Genomic DNA, 21,072 nt, shown 5'->3' on the forward strand with positions numbered 1-21,072 from the left:
CCCCCATGACCGCGACCCCAGGCCAGGCAGCCGGCGGCTGCCGCTTGGCGCCGAGCGGGAAGAGGAGACGCTCCGCCTGTGTGAGAGCCTGGGCTCGGTCAGAACCGGGCCGCCGCTGACAATGTCACCACAAAACCCGCTTCCAGCCGCGTCACGTTAGCGGGGCTGTGGTGAAAATCGCGAGCGTCTCCTGCCCTCGCACGCTTAAAGGTTAACCCAGAGCCGGCCAGCGTCGTGTGGAGTCAAGTCGGCGAGGCAACAACAAACGCCCGTGCCAAGGAAGCCTCCCTCCGACGGCAGAGCCAGGCGTGCCAGGGCCCAGCAGAGCACAACGCAGTGCAGTACTGGGCCTGAATTTAGAAAGTGTGAAGCGGTGTAAACATGCTCCCCCTGTGATCTTCCATCGAGGGTATGTTGGTGAAATAAGAGAAAGGTTAAAGTGAAAAGGGGAGGGGGAGGACACCCCACACAGCTAGCAACTGCTCGCAGTCACGTCATGGCAGCGGCGGGAAGAGGAGTTCTTTCCCCCCTGTGCCCCGCTCCGGGACACCACAGGCTGGAAGCGGTGTTTTTCCTAGAGATTTAAAGCACGTTTCAAAACAGAACTGTGGAGTTGTGGTGTTTCAAGTGTTTGACCCTTTTTTGTGGAAGAAAAGCACACACACGCATGCTTATTTCTGTATCCGCTCAGATGCAAGCATTTCTCAGCAGGGCCTTGGCATTTGAGTAGGAGCGAAGGTCTTTGGAAGTGCCTCTCAGAAATACCTGCCTCTGGTACAGGGACAAAAGAAAGTCTGTCCAAGTAGAGAAAAAGGGAGGAAGACGACCATTTTATCGAGCTCTCCATCAGAGGGAAAATGTTACCTGCTGATTCAAGTTTTCATTCACAATTCATTTTTTATTAAGTACTGCAATCAAAATCTCATTCATACTCAGTTTCTGTTTTCCTCTCTAAGCCAGTCTAACTGACCTCAGATGACTACTTGCCCAGTTTGCGAGTTTACAACTGAAAGTTAGACTACGGCATTAGTGTTTCCTTTTAAGTCCACTATGGGACTCTCAAAGTGAGCTGATGTAACATCTTCCTCCTCCTCCTCTATCTCCCTCTTTACTGTAAGCCTCTAACATGCTTTTCACATAAATCACACACAGCTCTCCTCTTAGTCCTAATTGCAGCTTCGCAGTAAAACCCAATGGCATGCTTCAAACTGTAATCTGGAGAGTGAACGATGAGAAACTGCAACTCCCTGGAGACTATGCGGGTGAAGAGTTCAGACATGACCCCACAGTGAACAGTAGCTACGGCATTAAGGCTTTTATAAAAGTATGTTGAGAGGCAGCAGGTACATTCTCATTCTATAAAAAGCAACACCAGAAGACAAGCGCTAGCGGCAGCAGCCCCAGACCCAGTATTCTGGCTGGAGTACAGTATTTTTCCACCACAGCACATCAGAGCCGGGAAAGTCACACTTCTGTTAAGTCACTGGAGCATCTGGGGCTGTGATATGCTGGTAACTTTTCTCTGGGTTAATATAGACACTTCCGTACTTGCCTGAAGTCTTGAGAGAGCTGAAGGCCAGCAGACTCATCTCCTGTGTGGCAGAAGAATGGAAACCGGACTGAAACTTCCTCAGTGCCTTTGTCCCCTCCTAACTTTTCCTCATCAGCACCCCACAGGGCCAGCTTCCCCTGTGCAGGGCAGAGTAAGATTTACCTGAACTTTTCCTTAACCCCAGCCTAGAAGTAAGTGGATTCCTTCCTGCGCCTTCCACCCTTCCCACAGAGACATGTTTCTATATATCCTGATCTTCCTCCTCTCCCTTCACTGAACCACCGCCCTTCAGGATGACTGTTCAAAAGGTGTGATGAATGGGGAACACCAGTAGGTACTTCTGGCGCCACAGAAATCAGCCAAGACGTGCTGTGGTATTTGATTGTAGGTTGCATGCTGCATGGGCAGTACAACTGCAGGATGAACATTTGTGCAACTTGTCATAAATATGTCTAGAGCCATGGGAGCTCAAATCAGAGCAAATGCATTGTGAAAGACTGATGAAAAGTCTATGAGACCCACAAGTTGAGTATCACTAGCTTTTATGACATACCGCGCCTGCCTGCCTTTGGTCACACAGTTGTTTCTTATAGTTCTCAGCTACCCAGTTACAATCTGAGTGCAAGAAGTGCTCGATGGCTTTTTAACATGCCTTTCTTTCAATATATTCTCTGGCTGAGATACACACCTCCATCATCTACTCTCTAATGCCACGTAACAGCTAATGAAATCATGCAATGAATCAAGAAAGGAAAAAAAATTTTTTTCCCTTCTGCTTGTTTACAAATAAGGCATTTAACGTCAGATGTTGAAACAACATTCCCAGAGGGAAAGAACAGCTGGGGTAGTGTTAGAAGTTCAAAGGAACTTCCTGACTCCACTTTTGTGAATAATCCCATTATCTCTGCTATGCAATTATGTTGCTTTAACCTGACTATTATTCATCATTTCCACTGTGACATCAGAATTCAGCACTCATTTCACAACAGCCCGCATAAAAGCAGGCTGCTGTGAAAGAAATTTCTACTGCCAGGTCTGGCATCCTTGAACATTACTCTGTTCTCTCCTGGCTAGCCCAAGTAGCCAGCCGCAGGACACTTGCCATGACCTTCCAGGGCACTCATGAGAAGGCCAGTCCAACTAAATATGGGGCATAGTCCAGTGTCCAGCATGGTGTAAGACCTGGCAGCTGCAGGTGAGAGGAGACAGATCAAGAAATCAAGAAGCATGCAAGAGCAGCTGGAAATTGCCAGACCAACGCATCTGGCTGACAGGTTTCTCTAGCATTATGTAACTAACTGGAACTTCTCATCCAAAAGGCAATAACAAGACACCTATTCTTTAAAAAAAAAAGCATGCAATAGAAAGCATGTGATTCACTTTGATCAAGACATCTGTGTGAAGTATTGAAGTATAACTGAACTGCTTTGGCTCAGTAAAATACAACTATAGGGATAAAGAAAAAAGGAAAAACAAAGAGCTATCAAATAGCTGAGTACAAAATTAACGTATACTTAAGCAGTGGGGTTATCAGCCTACTGAATCAATGAGATGAAGACAGTCATACTAATTACAAAATTATTTAAAATAATACCAAGCTTCTTCAGGCTTACCTAATTACAAAGTTAAGCATGTCCATGCAAAACTGTTTGACATTTGAGGATTTGGTGATCTAAGTAATTTTGCTGTGCAGAGAAATGGTACCATTGCAGGACTGTGTGATAATTTAGGTTATGATCCAGGCAAAGCTGGATTTTTAAAACAGCAATGGAATACCAGGAGCAGGAGTGCTGCTGCTTGTAGCACAACACAGAAGTGTCAACCCCCTCCCCAAACCAAAACTACGTTACAGCAATTAACTTTTGCCCAGGCAAATTGCTATGCCTGCATGAAGTCATACTAAAAATCACGGTAGTTGTTAAACGTATGTGGGAGACTAAAAGCACAAAGAGTGTTACACAATTTCTGCCTAAATGCAGGCTGCCCGGCAGCCAAACCGCTCCTGAGGATTTTACTCCTCAGTAACATAGCCTACACCTGTGTTACAAAGAAAGGTGCACAGAGGCTGGCGATGGTGCCAGCACGTGGGCTCAGCCTGCCAGCGGTCAGGGCTAGCAGCAGGGCCCTGCATCCCACTCCCCCAGGCGCCAGCGCTGGAGGACACAAAATAAATATAAACAAATAAACAAACTAACTTCTTCAAGCAGCCAGGCAAAATGCTGCTTTCTCCCCCACTGGCTCCAATGTGATCAGCTTTCCGCATATCTTTGCTTGTTAATGATAGTGCCTGCCCTTCAGGAACACTAGACCAAAATACACTGGGTTTCAGAGTCAGAAGGATGACTTTCCCCAGGATGTTGTTCTTGTAAACAGATTAAAGGTCTTAAATATCTAAAACTAACATAAATGGGTTTTTTTTGTTTGTTTGCTTGCTTTTGTGAACAAATACATGGCTACCTTGCACTTCTGCATGAAAACCAGAAAGTGGACTAGCTTGCTTTCATTTCATTGCGTTGTCCAAATGGAGAAATACCAAAAGCCACCAGCACATGGAGGACAGAAAATTAAAACCAGCGTTTTTGAGAGCTCTTTCACTGACAGATGGGGCAGGGCTTTGTTGTGTGGCTCTTTTCCAATGTAAACCCTACAGAAATTGCAGGATAATTTTGAATGTCTTCACATCACCTTTGCCCTTCAAGGCAGGGGAGGATGTAGGGAGAAGGAGAAATCTGATATGAAAGTTATTATTGTAACATAGAAAAACCAAATTCTTGTTCTTGCATCACAATTTACAGTTTAATCAAGCCTGAATAATGTTGTTCTGCTGCCAACATTATCTTGTTATCTATGACATGCTACTTTATTTGTACAAAATTTCCTTCAGAAAAAGTCAACATTTGTTGGAGTCACTCATTACTACATGTGACTTCACTGAATGTAGAATATTCTGAATGATGAGTACTTCATCATATAAACAGTAAAAGAAAGCACAGAAATAATCAGTGTTGATAAATAGGAAAATAATTTATAAATAAATTATTTTTTATTGTAGGTAAACAATGAAGAATGTCCAGTACCTACATTTTGATGTAGTATTTTTGGGGGGTATGTGTGGGAGGGGTTTTTTAAGGTTTATGGCTTCTGGTACTTGAAGTTTCATTTTCTTCCTCTTGTCTCCTCTCCTTCTTTGCTTTCCTTCCCCCCCAGATAACTGTAAACACAAATTTCATCAAAGTGCTGCAGTGTTTGATCTCTGTAGAGTTCCCACATCCTGGAGCAGACCTGTGAGAGTGATCAGAGCTATTCACAAAGATATCAGTGGTCCCAAACTGGTGATGAAAGGATGTATCACCTCATAACATGGATGATGCAAGATGGGATTTTGGGTGCTCAAGTCCCTTTCAACCCCCCTGTATCTATGCAAGACCTAAGAAAATGCTGGCTAAATGAATGGCTGAGTATGATAAACACTTGCCCTTAGCTCAGAAGAAATGGAAGGCTTCATTACAGCAACATAAAGAAAACAAATATGTATGTGACATTTTCTACCAAAACCTTCCAGGGGCTGCCCATTGCTATGCTATGAAATGTAGCCTGTTACTCATTTCAGCCAAGCTGCCAACCACTGCCAGCTAAACATCACATCTGCAGGGCAAGGGCCTGCCCCAGCCACATTTTAGCCTGGATTTCTTCCCTTGGCCACTTGGGATGGAACACTTGTGGGTACTTGATGACTCTTGAAGTTGAAAACAGAAAATAAAGCAGCTTATGTAAGTTTAGAATTGATTTAGCTGACTAAATCAATAGTCAGCTATTAGCTGACTAATCGTTAGCTCACTAATCTCTACTGAGTGACATAAATTCACACCGGTATTTTTAGAGAGAGGTTTGCCTCTTACTATCGCTGCAATGCTTTAAAATTTGACATGGAGTTGCAGGAGCTCAAATGGTTTATGGCCAACTACATCACAGAGAAGTTTTAATTTCAACAAAGATAAGAAACAGAATTGTTTCAGACCCAAGCATCCCTCAATAACAGCAAAGCAGACCACCAGCTATTATTTATGAATTAATGTATCTTGCCAGCATGCATGCTCCAAATAATAGCAACAAACCGAGGTCCCTGAGTGGGCAAGGATCGCGGACATTCATTCCTGCAAGGGAAGAAGCCCGCTCATACCTGGCCTAAACTCGTGCTTATATCCCCATCTTGTGGCAAAAGGAACAATTGCAAGCCAGGAAAAGTGTTACATCTTGTGGGCTAGGGTAACCGCAGTTTCACAACCAGCAGGGATGCATACGGCATGTCGTCTTGGCTCGGTAAGTGATGTCATGCAGTTTCTAATCTCACACCGGGTCCCCTGCCTCCAGTTGTCCTGCCACATCAATAAGAGGGGCTCAAGGAAAACCCTGTCTTCATCAAAAGAAAAAAAATAACATACTTCTTTCTAAAATCTCAGCAAAATTGCATTCCAAAGACTTTCTTTCGGTTGGTGTAGAAAGGGTCTCCATTCCAGCACTGTGCCAACCCGTTTAGGAAACCTGCTTGCCATGCTTTAGGAACAACATCCTCTTCTCAATCCCGTCTTAGCAGGGGAGACCTGAGCTTAAGTCCATTAATTTCATAGACTGCTGGCAAGTTTTGGATCAGGGCTAGAAGTAAAACAGGAGGTAAGAGGCGTGGGCTGCTGTGAAGATCAGAACAGGGAATAGGTCCATTTTTCTAGAAGGCACTTTCTTGAGAGACTAGTCCTATGTTTGCATAGCAAAGCCTTCTTGACTGGGGCTTGCACGCACGGGCTGTACAGACAACCTTGTTAGGAAGTTTGTATGCACACTGTTTCTCCCTTAAGCCAGTTTCTAGTTACTAGAGGTTATAGTGAGAACTGACGCTGATGATTACATGACGTTACATTTTCACAGTGCACAGTACATCAAAAGCATCCAGTATTATTTTGGAGATAGACTGCTTGGCAATTCCTGACTTTTTTTTTCTCCTTAGCTTTTAGGAAAGTATTTTCTGACCTTGGTGATATACTTTTACCAAAGTTCTTTCCCTTTATTTTTTTGCAGGTCTAATTTGTCAGACAGATCTTTAAATATACCTATCAGTTTGGGAAGGAAAATCTTAGGGGCTACAAAACTGACCAAGAAACCAGCCAAGCATTAAAAGCAGAGTCATTGGCACACCGCTGCTGTGGCAGTCTCGATACACTCATTGACTGTGGGTGTCTCACTTCGAGCATACACATTTAAATACCCCCACTGCACAGATTGTTTCACCTCTGAGACAGCCATATTTCAGAGCGGTTAGTACTTAAGCTGGGTGATATATGTGGTAACACTGACCCAGAGCAGGGAAGCGCAGCGTGTTGCATCCCAAACATTATAGAGAGCTGTGTGTTTTATCCAACATCAGCTGCTGGGACATTCTATAAAGAACTCAGAAGCAAAGGAAACAGTTAAAATATGGAAGCATGGGAAGGTCAGAGTGCCAAAAAATGTAACAAGCCTACAGCAGAATAATAATACTTCATTGGAAACCCTGTGAGAATAGTGATGAGCTTTACAAACAGATAAGCAATGTTTGTCCCCTCTTTCTCTCCCCACCTCAGCCCCCACCTCAGGTTGTGAGTCAACTTTAGCAATTAAACTGCTAAAGATCAACAGCTCTACAAGGAGAGAGAATAGCATTGCTACCCTATCCCATAGTGAGCTATATGGTCCTAAAAATGATCCTTGGTGAAACCTGCACACACTTTTAAAACCAGGCAGGTCCAGGCAGCAGCTAGCAGGACTGCAGCATGCTTAAAGACTTGTAGGATCCCCATGGGACAAGATCAGTGTGGGAGCCTGTGCTGCTGTTGAGACACACGTCTGAGGATATTAGCAGGATGTCTACCCTATTCCAAAGTCTTCAAAAATTTCAGCCTGTATTTTCTGACCTAGAAAACCAGCATAACCCAGCCGCTGTGTCTGGCTACACCTCCATGCCCAGTGCAGGCCAGGAGCCCTGGTTTAGAGGGATCGAGACCCCACTAGAATTCAGCTGTGAACTGGGCAATATTGTGTGAGCTCAGCTAACACACAGTAAGGACGCAACCTTAGCCAGAAGCGAAGATTTAGACTTAACTGAAAAGAGAACCCAAGCTCTTGAATGTGGGCTGAACTTTCTGAAAAGTTTGCAACACAGCCCAGTGTTTGTGGGCTGCTGCTATTTCAGGAGTGCCAGTCACTCCAGGCAACTGTCAGAAAGCAGGGAAGAGTTTCCAGGATTCCCCAGGGAGATGAACAGTGGAAGGGAAGAAAAAATGGGAGGGCAATAAATGTGGCTTTTGCTATCATATTTTGGTAAGGGAAATATCTCCAACATTTCATGTTAAAAACGTTCATCTTCCAGTGATGAGCTACATGCAGGAGACCAGGTTAATTTTTTGCCTGGAAATTTCATTTGTTATGTGTGTGAGCTTAACCTCACAGCCCTTTCTCAGGCAAAGCTAGCAGCTATGTCCCCACTGCTGCCTGCCCAGGAGATGGCTGGCAAAAAAAGCAATACAAGGCAGCAGGGCTAGCTACTCACAACACTCAGGATTTTCTGCTCTTCGGTAACTTTCTGTTTTTCATTGCCTCTCTGCGCTACAGATGTAAAAGCCCAGGCTCTTCCTTCAAAGAAGCTACTCCCCAGCATCCCTGGAGACTTCCCTGATTTTGCTGATGCAACTAACACTCAAAACCCCCTCAAAATCTGCCAAAACTATTCAGTTTGTCTGCTGAGGATTTTGCAATGAGGGAAACATACCCACAAAACACAGACCTTTGCCCTGACTGTTGCAAGTGAACTTGGTGGCCTCCAAGATGAGGCACCAGCTGGCAAATTATGATCAGAGTAATTCACCCCCTTTGAAGTGTAACTGGGGGAAAATAGTACTGGCACACGTCTCCCAACTCAAAATATTGTGAACTCTTACCCAGACTGGACTGTGGCTATGAGCTTCTATTAGTTTGTCAGAAAACTTTGTTCTTACTGGCTTTGAACATTGCAAAAGGTGTGTTATGAGCAGATGTTGCCTCACAAGAGGCTGTGAATCATAGAGCCAAGCCAAAGGGGCAACAGAAATCACATGTCCCTTACTGCAAGGTGAAGTGAAGCATGATCAATAGCAGAGAAATGTGTGGGCTGGGCCTAAATAAAATTTGTACACATTTGGTGTTTTTTGCTGTTGTCTTGAAAATAAAAGTCTATGTAAATAACAAAAAAGTCTCTGAGTACCAGCCTGCAGAGAGACACATTTGATACTGCTAAAGGATCCTCCCTGTTAATTTGTATGAGCAGAGAAGCCCACAAGCCAGGATTTGGGCACTGGAGATGAAAACCACTCAAGAGGGAATTTGCACTTAGTCTCCATGGTACAAATATGTAACACTTGCATTAAATCTAACCTTACTTTAGGAATCTCTGGTCTGTCAGGAGTTTGTCATTGCCCACAAGGAAAGCAAAAGCCAACCTTCATGGTAAAGCTCTGAGGCCTTATTGTGGCTATCCAGCTGCTCCGCAGAGGATAAGGAGGAAGATCTTGTGTTGGCTGTCGTTGCCCTATGAGATGCTTTTAGTTATATTTTTAATTTCTCAGGCATTTACCAAGTGTGTAAAATAAGCACTTTGAGAATGAATGGCATTTGACAAGTTGATTTACTGTAAAAGTCAGCATCCCAGCTGAACTCCTCTAAATGGCCTCCAAAATGCAACTGTAACAAAAACATTGATTACCTGTTCTGGCTGAAGATTGTGCATCCTGGAGCCAAGCAAAACTCAGAGTCACACCAGAGGCAAGTTTTGCAAATCTGATTTTGACCAGGTTTTAGACTTCTTTACTGGGCTTGTTCACTGCCTTGAAAGCTAGTACCAAGGAGAGATCTGGAGCTCAGCAGAGTTGGTCAGGGAAAGAGTTTTCTTCGGAAGAAAATGTTGATTTTTTTTTTTTTTTTTTTTTTTTTGTAAAATGTTATCACATGCCATTTTGGCTGAAAATCATTTATTTCAGCTCTGAAATTCCCCCACCACATCGTCATTAATATTCTGACCAGTTGACTCTTGTTCCTACCCTTTGCTTTAGCTGGAAGTCTAAGACCTGCTTTGGCTGCAGTATGATTATGAACCCTGGTGAAAATCCTAGGATCTGTGATGTGATGTGTGTCCAACTGAATCAAAGAAATATCAATTCCGCTGTTTGAGACACAGGCACAAGCTCATCTGCAGTGCTGTGTTCAGTCCTGCTCTATGAAAGATTAATTTAAATGAAGACAAGTGCAGAAAAGAACTAGTAGGATGAAATAGAGAGGAGAAAATTCAGTTTGATGTTGCAAAATAAAGACTGAAAACAAATATGATTGCTTACTGCCACAACATAGTAGAGGTAAACACCAGAGAGAGGAGAGAGCTATAATGCGTGGAACAACATTAGCAAAAAGGCAAACTGACATACGTGGCTAGTGAATAATTTTAGGGTGGAAATAATAAAAATATTGAAAAGCTAGCAAAGCTCTGGAGTAGCTTTTTGGATGGAGGAGTAAAGGCAAGAAACCTAACTAGTCTGAAGATGGATTATGCGATGGGGGTGCTGTTGCAGCAGGAAGCAGCCCTGGGGACCCAGCAGATTTTTTTCCTGTCCGTGGTCCAAGGGGAGGCTTGGTACGGAAAGACACATGACATGGCAACCCCAGGTCAGAGTCTTACAGGAACTGAGTTTCCAAACTGAAGTTTTTTTGATTTTTGGACTTTCCCTTTTTCAGCAAAAGAAGGCTTATCCATGGGAAGCAGACACGTTCCACAAACATGCTCATTTAAGAAGCTGTTTTCCACTGAAAAATAGTTCATCTGGAAATTCTCAAGAAACCCGAGTGCTAACATCTGCTTGGACTGTAAACCCCTTGGGGACTGGCCTCGTCTCCTTGTTTCTTCAGTGCCAAAGACCTTTGGTGAGACAGACAATAAAGGATGACCAGGTGAGGGAAGCAGAGGGCCAGTCCAACTTCTGCCAGCTTGCCTTTCCATGGGCTGTCTGCAAGAGGAGAGGGCAGCGAGCGACCTAACACACTTGGACAGCGGCCAGGCCGGAGCAGGGAGTTCTGCAATTATGTAAACCATATGATGAATCTGACAGTAGAAAACTCAAACACCACTTTGCAGTGGAATAAAGCTGAATAAAAGGGTAAAATAATAAATAACAATAAATTATTTTTTTCAATAAATCAGCCAAGGGTTGTGTGGGACAAAACAGGAGGCATTTCAGGAACCCAAGCTACAGTAAAAAGCATGTAATTATGTGAAAAGTAATTCTATTCCAAGAGAAGAAAAGAGTGGGACTGAAGAGCCTGTTTTTCAATGATTCCATTACAAAATTGTTCTGTTTAAGAAGAAATGAAGTTTTATCCACTGCAGCAGAACCTTTCTCTCCTACTTGCCTGCTCCCTCATCCTGTGAGTCACACAGAACTCTGTATGTCTTATGCATCTGGAATAACAAAGTTTCTTCCTGGAGAAGATACATCCTCTGACAGGTCCTCCACATTTTTGCCACCTACAAGTGTCTTGGGAAATGTAGTTCAACAAGCTTGAGTTAGCACAGAATTCAGCTCAGCTCTTTCACACAGCTTTTAAAAAGCTTGATTATCAGGAAGATATGCAAGGTGTGCTTAGCCACAGATTTCAGATTCATTTCGTGATCCCATACTGCCCACAGCTCAGGAATTGTTCCAAGTAGGATCCATAATTTTGGGTTGCACCCCAGCTTCTTTGCACTGTCAGCTAGTCAATAAAAGCTTGCCTGTGTGCATATACACACACACACAGTGTGCTTCCTGCTGCAGAAAGAAAGGGGATTCTCTATGCCTGGGAATTTCTGTGGGAAGCAGTGGAGACAGCAGCTCTTCTCCAGTGCATCCCCGCTTGTCAGAGCCTGGCCGAACAAAAAAGGACGTGCGCAGATCTGACTCAGACATGATTGATTGCTCTGATTTACCCTTGGTTTTTTTTTCCCACAGCCTTCTTTTCCTGCTGTAGCTGCCAACTGATTTAGTGTCTGTGCTGGCTCAGAGAGGCTGTAAGGTCATTTTTACTGTATCTCTCCCACACAGTGCCGAATGATTTGGAGTCACAGCACCCTTGCCTATAAAAAGGAACATAAAGCAGTGGGGATTGCTGCCACTTGCTGTGCCTGTCCTCAGCAGAGACAGGAAAGTCTCCATGCACAAATAATTCTGTTTATGTTTCACAGCCCATAGGGGTATTGAGGGTCATGCAGGCACCAGACAAGGTCAATGGAAACAGTATAGCTTGGATGTGGATGAAACACAATTGTCACCTTAGGGCACCACAATTATAAAGCCCACTTTCATTGAATAGTTGTATTCACCATGACAGGAAAGGAGCACAATTCCCATTTCACAGTGAAGGTATAGAAGGATCCTGCAGTGTCCTTCTGCCAAGACCTCCATATGCTTCATTTGCAACTCAGGGGGAAACTAGTAGGAAGAGAATATGCCCTGTGAACACCCAAAGCAATGGCCACCCATGGCTCTGGCTCCCCAGAGGGCAACTACTGCTGCCCATCACCCACCCAGCACAGCACGAAACCGTGAGCAGAGACAGGAACACAAATGTCCTTCTGACATTTCAACTCAGCACTCTGAGTTAGCGAGGGGTACCCATTGCTGGTGGTATTAGACCAATTTTCAAAGACAGCGGTGGAATTGCAGGGGGGGTTAGACTCTCCAAAGGATTCTGTTCCAGAAGTATGAATTCAAGTACCCTATAGATGCATATAACACAACAGCTCTAGCACTGTGAATGCTAAACCAACACTAAAAAGCCAACATAGCATACAGAGGTATATGATACCCAGCACAGGGATGCAGCGTTGACGTGCACTACTTGCTGAAGGAGCTCACTGCACACTCACCTCCTTGGGATCTGTCTTGATGAGTCCCCTTAGAGCACGATAAGGATTCAGAAGAGGAGGAATCGGAAACAAGGTAATTTTCATGGGTCTCTGTGGGTTATTGTCTGCTGTGAATACTTGCTAATAATTGTTTTCATGCTGGATTACAGCACATGATGGCACATGTCCTCATCTATCCAACCTCATGGGTTTGCCCAACCTACTCTCTATTCTCTCCCTACCCAAGCAACTTCTTTTCCACTATTCAGAGGGGGGTGGAAAAAAAGATCCCTCCTCACTATCAGTACAGGGAGTCTCAGAGAAAACTTACAGCTCATTGCCAATGGACTGAAGACATTTTCACCCATCCAGGAGTACAAAGAAAGGGCCTGGATTTTGCCTTGCGGCAACCGGGCTGATTTTTGCTGTCAATTGCTTTTTACAGAAGTTGGCAATGGACAGAAATATGCAGCCATCAGGGCACTGAAAGCAAACCCTCTCCTGAGGACAGAGGGGCACCAGGGCTCTGCCTGCCAGCTCAGGGCCACAGGGGGGAAATCCCCTTTTTCAAGCCACCCCAATTCATGGGAAGCCAAATTAATGGCATGAAGGCTAACAGGTCCCAGAAGAATTCCAATTAGATGCATTTGTGATTAATGACCTGGTGAGACAGCAGCAGAAGGGCTGGAGAAAGGCACTGAGCTGAAAAATATACTGTGTATGCTGATGGGGAGGAAAGGGAGGTGCAGCCTGGGGAGGCATGGGAAGTGAGGTCTTGCCAAGCCCAGGAACTACTCAATGGTAAAATTGCATCCTATTGCCTGCAGTGAATACCCAAGTGCTTCAGCAGTGATTAGCAGTGCCAAAATACTCCACAAGCACTTGTCAATGTTTTAGCAACACCAAATCATAGGTTAGCCAATTAATTGACTAGTACAAGTAGGATTCCTGACCTTCCCATGGACTAAGGTGCTCCTTCACAGCATCACTGCTACCCCATCAGACTATTACTACAATTAAGCCAATAGAAGCATCTCCATGGAAGCATCTCAGTTTTAAAGTCAGCTTCATAATTAATATTCAGACAAGGTCCTGAGTGTCTTGTAAGCACTTTTTTTTTCTTCCCCTCCTGTTTGATATTAGCTGTGAAGCTATCTAATCTTCAAATCCAGACAGGACTGATGTGTTCAACTGTTTGTTTAGGGTTTTTTGCTTGGATTTGTTTTTTTTCTTTAGTTTTCTGTTGAGCAGATCTTTAAACCACTGTCACTTATTGACTTTCTCGTGCCATAAATTTATACAACAGCCCCAAATCCTGCAGCAAAAGAACACTATTTAATCTGCATAGCCACTCAGAACTGAGGAGGAGCTATAAGGAAGTCTGTCTGTACAGCTTTAACTTGACCCCAAAGGCAGATGCACCATTATACAGCTTTTAATGACATGATCACACAATATTTGTCTCTAGAGAACCCCATGGCAATTTACCACAAGGAGTAAACACTCATTTTTGTTGCTGAGTGTCTGACCCTGAGCCTTATGCCAGGCTATCAGGCTGGCTTATTTGCTGCAGAAGATTCAGTCAGAGGAGCACGAGGGGTCAATCTCTCTGTTCATCCCATCCAAGCCCTTGACCCTAACCACAGTCACTGCTGAACCCAGTTGTTGGTTTCTGCCAGAGACTGGAGATGATTAGGAGCCCCAGAGACATTAGGTTCCTACAGCTGGCTGAGGAAGGGGAAAGAGGTATTTTTCATGCCCTCCTGCAGAGTTGGTAGGCAATTTGGCTTGCCCCTTTGCAGACACCAGAGACTGCCCCTGAAAATCCCTGTCCATATCCCAGGTGTCCTTGGCTGTGCAGTACTGGAAACAACTGCTTTTTCCCTGGTACTCATCATTCCTATGCTGTTGCTGGCCACTTCTCATTATTCTTTTCCTTGCCTATGATTTTTTTTTTTTTTCTCCTTTCAGTTCCCTGGGGCAGAGCAGTGGCTCTGAATGCTGGAGAGCAACTGGCAACAGCATGAGAAATTGAATTCCTCTTAAAAAAAATTAGATTTCTAAGGGAGACATCCTGTCCTGGAACAACATAAAAAAGGCCAAACAAAGGAACAAGAAAAGTTTGTTCCTTTTGACAAGAGGGTAAATCTGGAGTGAATAATAAGGTGGTTGCTTTCCATAATCAAATCCCAGGGGTGGAGCTGGAGGATCCAGGAACCTCCATAACACTCACTTTAGAATAAAGCTCCCTCTTCACAGACTAGATAAGGGATTATGGCTCCACAGAGCCAAGAAGTCCAAAGTCTTATGGTATCCTGTGAGGGGAAAAGAAATTAAAGATTGCACCATATGCAGATCACCATTAATCTGACCTGTGCGAAGGACGGGGACCTTGTCATCCTCTGATGCTCAGGCAGCTGTTAAGACTATGTGCTGTGTTATGGTCTCCTATTTGAACATGTACATTGTATGGTTAATAAAACCCACAATGGCTTGTATCAGCTCATGATTTTAGTTTGGGTCAGCCATATCTATGTCTCTTCATCTGTATTCTCTTTCCTGGCTTAGTCTCATAACGAAGGTTCGTGAGCATCCACAGCTTGTATCTCGGGGAGGTGAGAAGGGAAATCATGTTGAGATGGCCTTGCAGAGGAGGCAGATACAGCGAGTTGATGGTGAGGATGCAAAGGTGATACTGGCTCCCAAATGGGTTTAAAGACTGACAAAGGCAAGTGGAGAAGACTAGGCAAAGTGCTGGGAGAAATAATATTCCTGGTATTTGTTACCAATTCAGATGGGATGCTTTGGTGGCACACATCTGAAAAGAGGGCCCCAATAGCTTGAAAACAGTTCTGCAAAGCACTGACAGAGGTTTGCCGTACCAGCTTCCAGCAGATTGCCTGCATTGTGAACACAGGTGCATACAGTGGATCTCCAGCACCACTGCTGCCAGGAGGTGAGGAGAACAGCCTTTTTAGGCACCCTCTTCTCATTTCACTATTCATCTCTGCTGTTATAATGCAGAACTTGTGTCCTGCTATCCTGAAGGCAGTAGATGGTGCTATTGATAGCACTATTAATGCATATGTTAATCAAGTAAAAGTATACCTTGATGAACAATATTAAATGCTTATGTTTTCCTCATATTCCTCATCTCAGGGAACCTCAGGGTACTTGCAAAAATTGAAAACCTGCATTTTTGTGTCAGCTCATGTTTGACCTTAGTGTAGCTGCTCTTCTGTGTGTCCCCACAGACCTGCTCCAGAGAGAGGACAGAAGACAGCAGACTGATGCTAAGTAGCAACAAGCCTTGTTACACCAAGTCTCACTGAGACTTCAAAGATAATTTCAGGAAGAGGGGTGCAAGGAGCGAGGTCGAAATCTGTCAGGGCTAATCTAAGTCAAACTAATCTCTCCATTTTACAATAGAGCCCTTAACAACTTGAGGTCAGGCTGTCATCTCTATAATCTCTTGGGAAGAGCTGTTCTCAAAAGCCAGCACTGATTACCCTGTTGGCACGTGGTAGCTGCTCTGCTGCTTTTCAGAATAGGGACTTGTGATCTTGGTCCCATTACAATAATTGACTTATTACTCTCAAAGTAGCAGATTATGCAAAAGCCGTGGTTCCCAGTGGGGCAGAGACTGTGCAAAGACACAGCTCTTGCTGGAAACAATTTACAAAGGCAACTCCTCCACTCTGAGAAATGAAATTATGTCAGCAGTATCACAAAGTTGAAAACACTCATTTCTGATTTCCAGATCAGTCATATTTACAAGAACCAGCTAAACTCCTTTTCTACCCTGTACAAAGTTGCCATTAAAATCAAGAACAGTGTGCCCCAGCAGAGAGGCTAATGAAGGAATGGGCCAAGATATACAAACAGAGAAGTGTCCCCAAGGATGCTGGACTGGCACACTCAGCAAGACACTCAGCAGTATGCTTTATGTTACCAGGCTTAAAGGAAAACATCTGAGACCCCATAAAACCAAGACTTGAATTTCTGTAGCTGAAAGTGTCAGTGCACATAGGAAAGGCAACTCCTTATCTGAGGAAAAGAGGTGCTCAGGGCCGAGATGGGTTTAATTTTTTCTGCATATCTTAAGTCTTCTGTGTTTTAGATCAGTGTTTCAGGCTTTATACAGCCCTTTTCCAAATGCATCCAGACACATCTATCTTTGCAAAATGTATACCACACATGAGAACATCAGTCTGGTCCAGCTCCTAGTGCTCTTTAAAATCACCACTCTTAGCTGTTCTCTTATTTTCTATCATTTTCCTTTGCTAGCAGCAATTCTTTAAATTGATCTTTGAATGTGTACAATTTTGTACTCTGTAGATGTCTCAGACAAGATTTAAATAGCAGCAGATTGTGTTTCAAGCATTTCACATTGACAGAAATTAAAGGCCTATTTCCCAAAGCTTTTAAATACATGCTTAACCTTGGGCACATGAGTAATGCTATTGACAGCAAAGGGATAATTCATGTGCTTTGCTGTACTGCTGCCCAACAGCTGTACAGACAATACAAATTGCTTGGGTGACATTCATGGGGTTACTCTACGTGTTTTCTTAAAAATAAGCCTACAGGAGGGATATCACTTGGGAACATCTTTTAGCAAGGGGTAGGGGACCTGATGATAAAGGACACAGAAAGGACTGAGGTATGCAAAATCATCTTTGCCTCAGTCTTTACCGGTAAGACTGTCCTTAAGAAATCTGAGGCTCCTGACATGAGTGGGAAACTCTGGAGCAAGGAGGACTTATTCTTGGTGGAAGAGGATCAGGTAAGGAACATTTAAACAAATTGGACATACATTAAGTCCATGGGCTCTGATGGGATGCACCCACAAGTACTGAGGGAGCTAGCAGGTAGGATTGTGGGGCCACTCTTGCTAATGTTTGGAAGGTTGTGGTCCTCAGGGGAGGTTCCCAAGGATGGGAGGAAAGGAAATGTCACTTCTGTCTTCAAGAAGGGCAGGAAAGAGGATCTGGGGAAGTACAAGCTGGTCTCCCTCACTTTGACCACTGGGAAGGTGATGGAGGAAATAAACCTGGAAATCATTCCTAAACACAAGAAGGACAAGATGAAGGAGTAGTCAGCATGGATTTATGAAGGGACAAGCATGCCTGACCAGCCTGATAATGATGAGATGACTGGCTTGGTAGATGAGGGGAGAGCAGTGGTTGCTGTTTATTTGTTGAGTAGACTTTAGTAGGCTTTCAATTCTGTTTCCCATGACATCCGCATAGACAAGGTGATGAAGTATGGGTTAGATAAATGGACAGTTGATTGCAAACTATCTGAACTGCCAGACCAGAGAGTTGTTATCATGAAGTCCAGTTGTGGCACGAAGCCCAGCTGGAAGCCAGTCACTAGCAGTGTACCCTAGGAGAGGATACTGAGGTCAATACTGTTGAACATCTTCATTAATGATCTGGATGGTGGGGCAGAGTCTACCATCAGCAAGTTTGCAGATGACAAAACTGGGAGGAGTGGCTGACAACCAGAGGGTCGTGCTGCCATCCAGAGGGACCTGGACAGGCTGGAGAAATGGGCTGACAGGAACCTCATGCAGTTCAACAAGGGGAAGCGCAAACTACTGCACCTGAAGAGGAACAAGCCCATGCACGAGTACCTGCTGGGGGCCAAGTGGTTGTAAAGCAGATTTACAGAAAATGACCTGGGCATCCTGGCGGACAGCAAGTTGACCATAAGCCAGCAATGTGCCCTTGCAACAAGGAAGACCATCAGCTTCTTCGGGGGCATTAGGAACATTGCCAGCAGGTCAAAGGAAGTGATCCTTCCTCCAGCACTGGTGAGACATAAATGGAGTGCTGGGTCCAGTCCTGGGATCCCCGTACAAGGGAGATATGGATTTACTGGAGTGCAGAGAATGGGTCACAAGATGATTAAGGGACTGGACCATCTGTCATACAAGGAAAGACTGAGAGAGCTGGGACTGTACAGCCTCAAGAAGAGACAGCTGAGGGAGGATCTCATCAATGTGTAAGAATATCTGATATTGGGGGGAAGGGGATAGAGAAGATGGAGCCCAACTCTTCTCAGTGTTATCCAGTGACAGGACAAGAGGCAATGGGCACAAACGGAAGTACAGGAAATCCCATTTAAACATAAACATACTTTTTTTCTTCCTGTGAGAGTGGTCAAACACTGGCACAGGTTGCCCAGAGGAGTTGAGAGGTTGTGAAGTCTCTATCATTGGAGATACTCAAAACCTGACTATGCATGTCCCTGAGCAACTTGCTCTAGCTGACTGTGCTCTGAGCTTGGAGGCTGGAGTAGGCAATCCCCAGAGTCACCTTCCAGCCCCAACCAGTATACGATTGTGTGAACTGCATCTAGAGGGAAGAAAAAAATTCTCACCAAGTACGAACAGGAAGCTCTTTAACAAAATTGGGAAAAGTATTTGATTGTGATTGACTGAGCAATTTGTGAAAGTGAGGGTCAGCTTTACTCAAGTGAAAGAAATATCTGCCTAGTTTCATCAGCTTCTAATATTTCTAAAGTTCATTCTTAATCACATAAGAAAAAAAAAAAAAAAAGAGAAACAACTCTGTTCTTCCTATTTTGTATTATGTGTTGGCTTTGGTGGGATAAAGGACAGATCCCAAAGATAAAACTTTGGATTGCAAACTGACTTTGAACATTTGCCTTGTGATAAATCATTGTTTTGACCAGGAATGCTTAATACCATTTGGTCTCAACAGTTATTCCAGCCGTAGCTGCCAGAGATCCCATGCTAAATTCAGATTTACATTAAGCTTTTTCATATTACTTTTCCTGGTGGGTAAAATATAACTTTTAAAGTATAGCAGTATAGCTGCCTTATTCAGCTCAACCATAAAATAACGGTCAATGCAATACACTCAAGCTGAAGGCACTAACAGCCAATTATCCCACAAGTGGTGGTTTTTGCAGAGCTAACCTTTTAGCTGTCTTCTTTACTATGTCTTCTCCACAGCTGCCAGTGCTGCTGTGTTTACATTACAATCTAAACAGACAGTATCTATTTTTGCTTTGGATACAGACAAAAAATTCATGTTTAAAATGTCTAAAGGAGAGTTACAGCCTAGCACAACAGAGTTGCATCCAGTTTCCTTTCTCTTTTTATCTTCTGCCTGCAAGGTTACAGGAACAGTTTAAAAGTACACCTGCTCTTGTCCAAAAGTCCTTTCTGTTGCCAACTGCACTAAGGGTTGCTCTGTAGTTTCCTGTTTTGTCACAAAAGCAGTAAATGCATTTTAAACTTGCAGGAAATGCCAGTGAAACTCCTGGAATACTTATGGTTATTCTAGCATAGTCTGAGTCATATTAGCACCAAGATGCTAGGAAGCCTGAAATGCTCTTAGAAATATTGTCTCTGTTGATGAATCAAAGACCAACTTCTCCAGGTCTGACTAATTGTCAACTTTCTGCAGGCCTAGGAGATTTGGTAGCCTCCCTCACCATGCAGGGGAAGTGTTAAACTGATGAAGCTGCCCAGAATCACAGGAGAGAAAGCAAGGAAGGTTGCTGTGGAAAAGAACCAAGTATTAGTATTTGACAGATTTTAATGACTACCCTCAAACTCATCTCAGCCATATGCCAGTCATACCAATTCAGTTCAGTCTGTAATTCTAACACCTTCATTGTTTAGTGGTAGACTTGGCAGTGTTAGGTTTACAGTTGGACTCTATGATCTTAAGGGGCTCTTCCAACCTAAATGATTCTATAATCTATGGTATACTAAGTGCACACATACACTATTATCATGAGTGCTGAAGTTTGCAGCAAACCTTCCCAACAGAAGCAGCATCAAACTAGTATCCAGGCATTAGCAACAAATGACTTGAATCAACATTTACTTCTCCAAGAATCAAAGCTAGGATCTTTTGCAGGCAAAGGGAAAATAAGAAGTGTTGCTAACAGGTGTGCAGAAAGGTCTATCACAAGGTAACCATATGACCAGCCTTAAGACTGAGCTTCATTTTCCCATTGGGACCTAACACAGGGATGGTCCACCACTACTTATTGCAGAGATTTGCTCATGATTTTGCTATGTTACAACCACAGAAACTAGATGCTGCAAACAGCAGCTCTCACTCATACACTGTGTAGATGACCATCCTACAAGAAGCACAAGGGGACTTTATTCAGTCAGTATGAATGCTCCCTCTGCTGACACCATTGGAACCTTGTTTGGAAACTCAAGCACTGTTGAGACACGAGTCAGTAAACTTGGTTTTCTTGGGCCCTAGCCTGGAGTTTACAGGCCAAAGTCCGATGTGTAGTTTTAAGCCACTCTCATTTTAAGATATTTATAGTTAGGGCAGTGCTCAGCACTGCCCTCATTTTCCACTTTGTTCAAAAGAGATGTGAAAATTAGGGACAATTTCTGCCATATTTTTTTTTTCCTTCTGCATTCCCAGTGATAAAACAAAGCAAAGCAAAAGGAAGAGCTAGGCTGAGCCCCGCTCAAATCATGATGCTTGCAATTAGCACACAAACATGCTCATTAACCAAATGCGTTGTAGCCTAACTCTACGGACCACAGGGAGCAGGAGCTGAATCACAGCTGAGC

General features: G+C 43.8%; 1 protein-coding gene across 1 annotated transcript in view; it reads right to left on the bottom strand.

The window, feature by feature from the left end:
• The window catches only part of FAM13A (family with sequence similarity 13 member A), a 171,023-nt gene that overhangs the window by 136,665 nt on the left and 13,286 nt on the right, over positions 1-21,072 (bottom strand). The window lies entirely within an intron of this gene.

This window comes from Aquila chrysaetos, chromosome 1 (assembly GCF_900496995.4).
Source record: "Aquila chrysaetos chrysaetos chromosome 1, bAquChr1.4, whole genome shotgun sequence".
NCBI classification, from domain to species: domain Eukaryota; kingdom Metazoa; phylum Chordata; class Aves; order Accipitriformes; family Accipitridae; genus Aquila; species Aquila chrysaetos.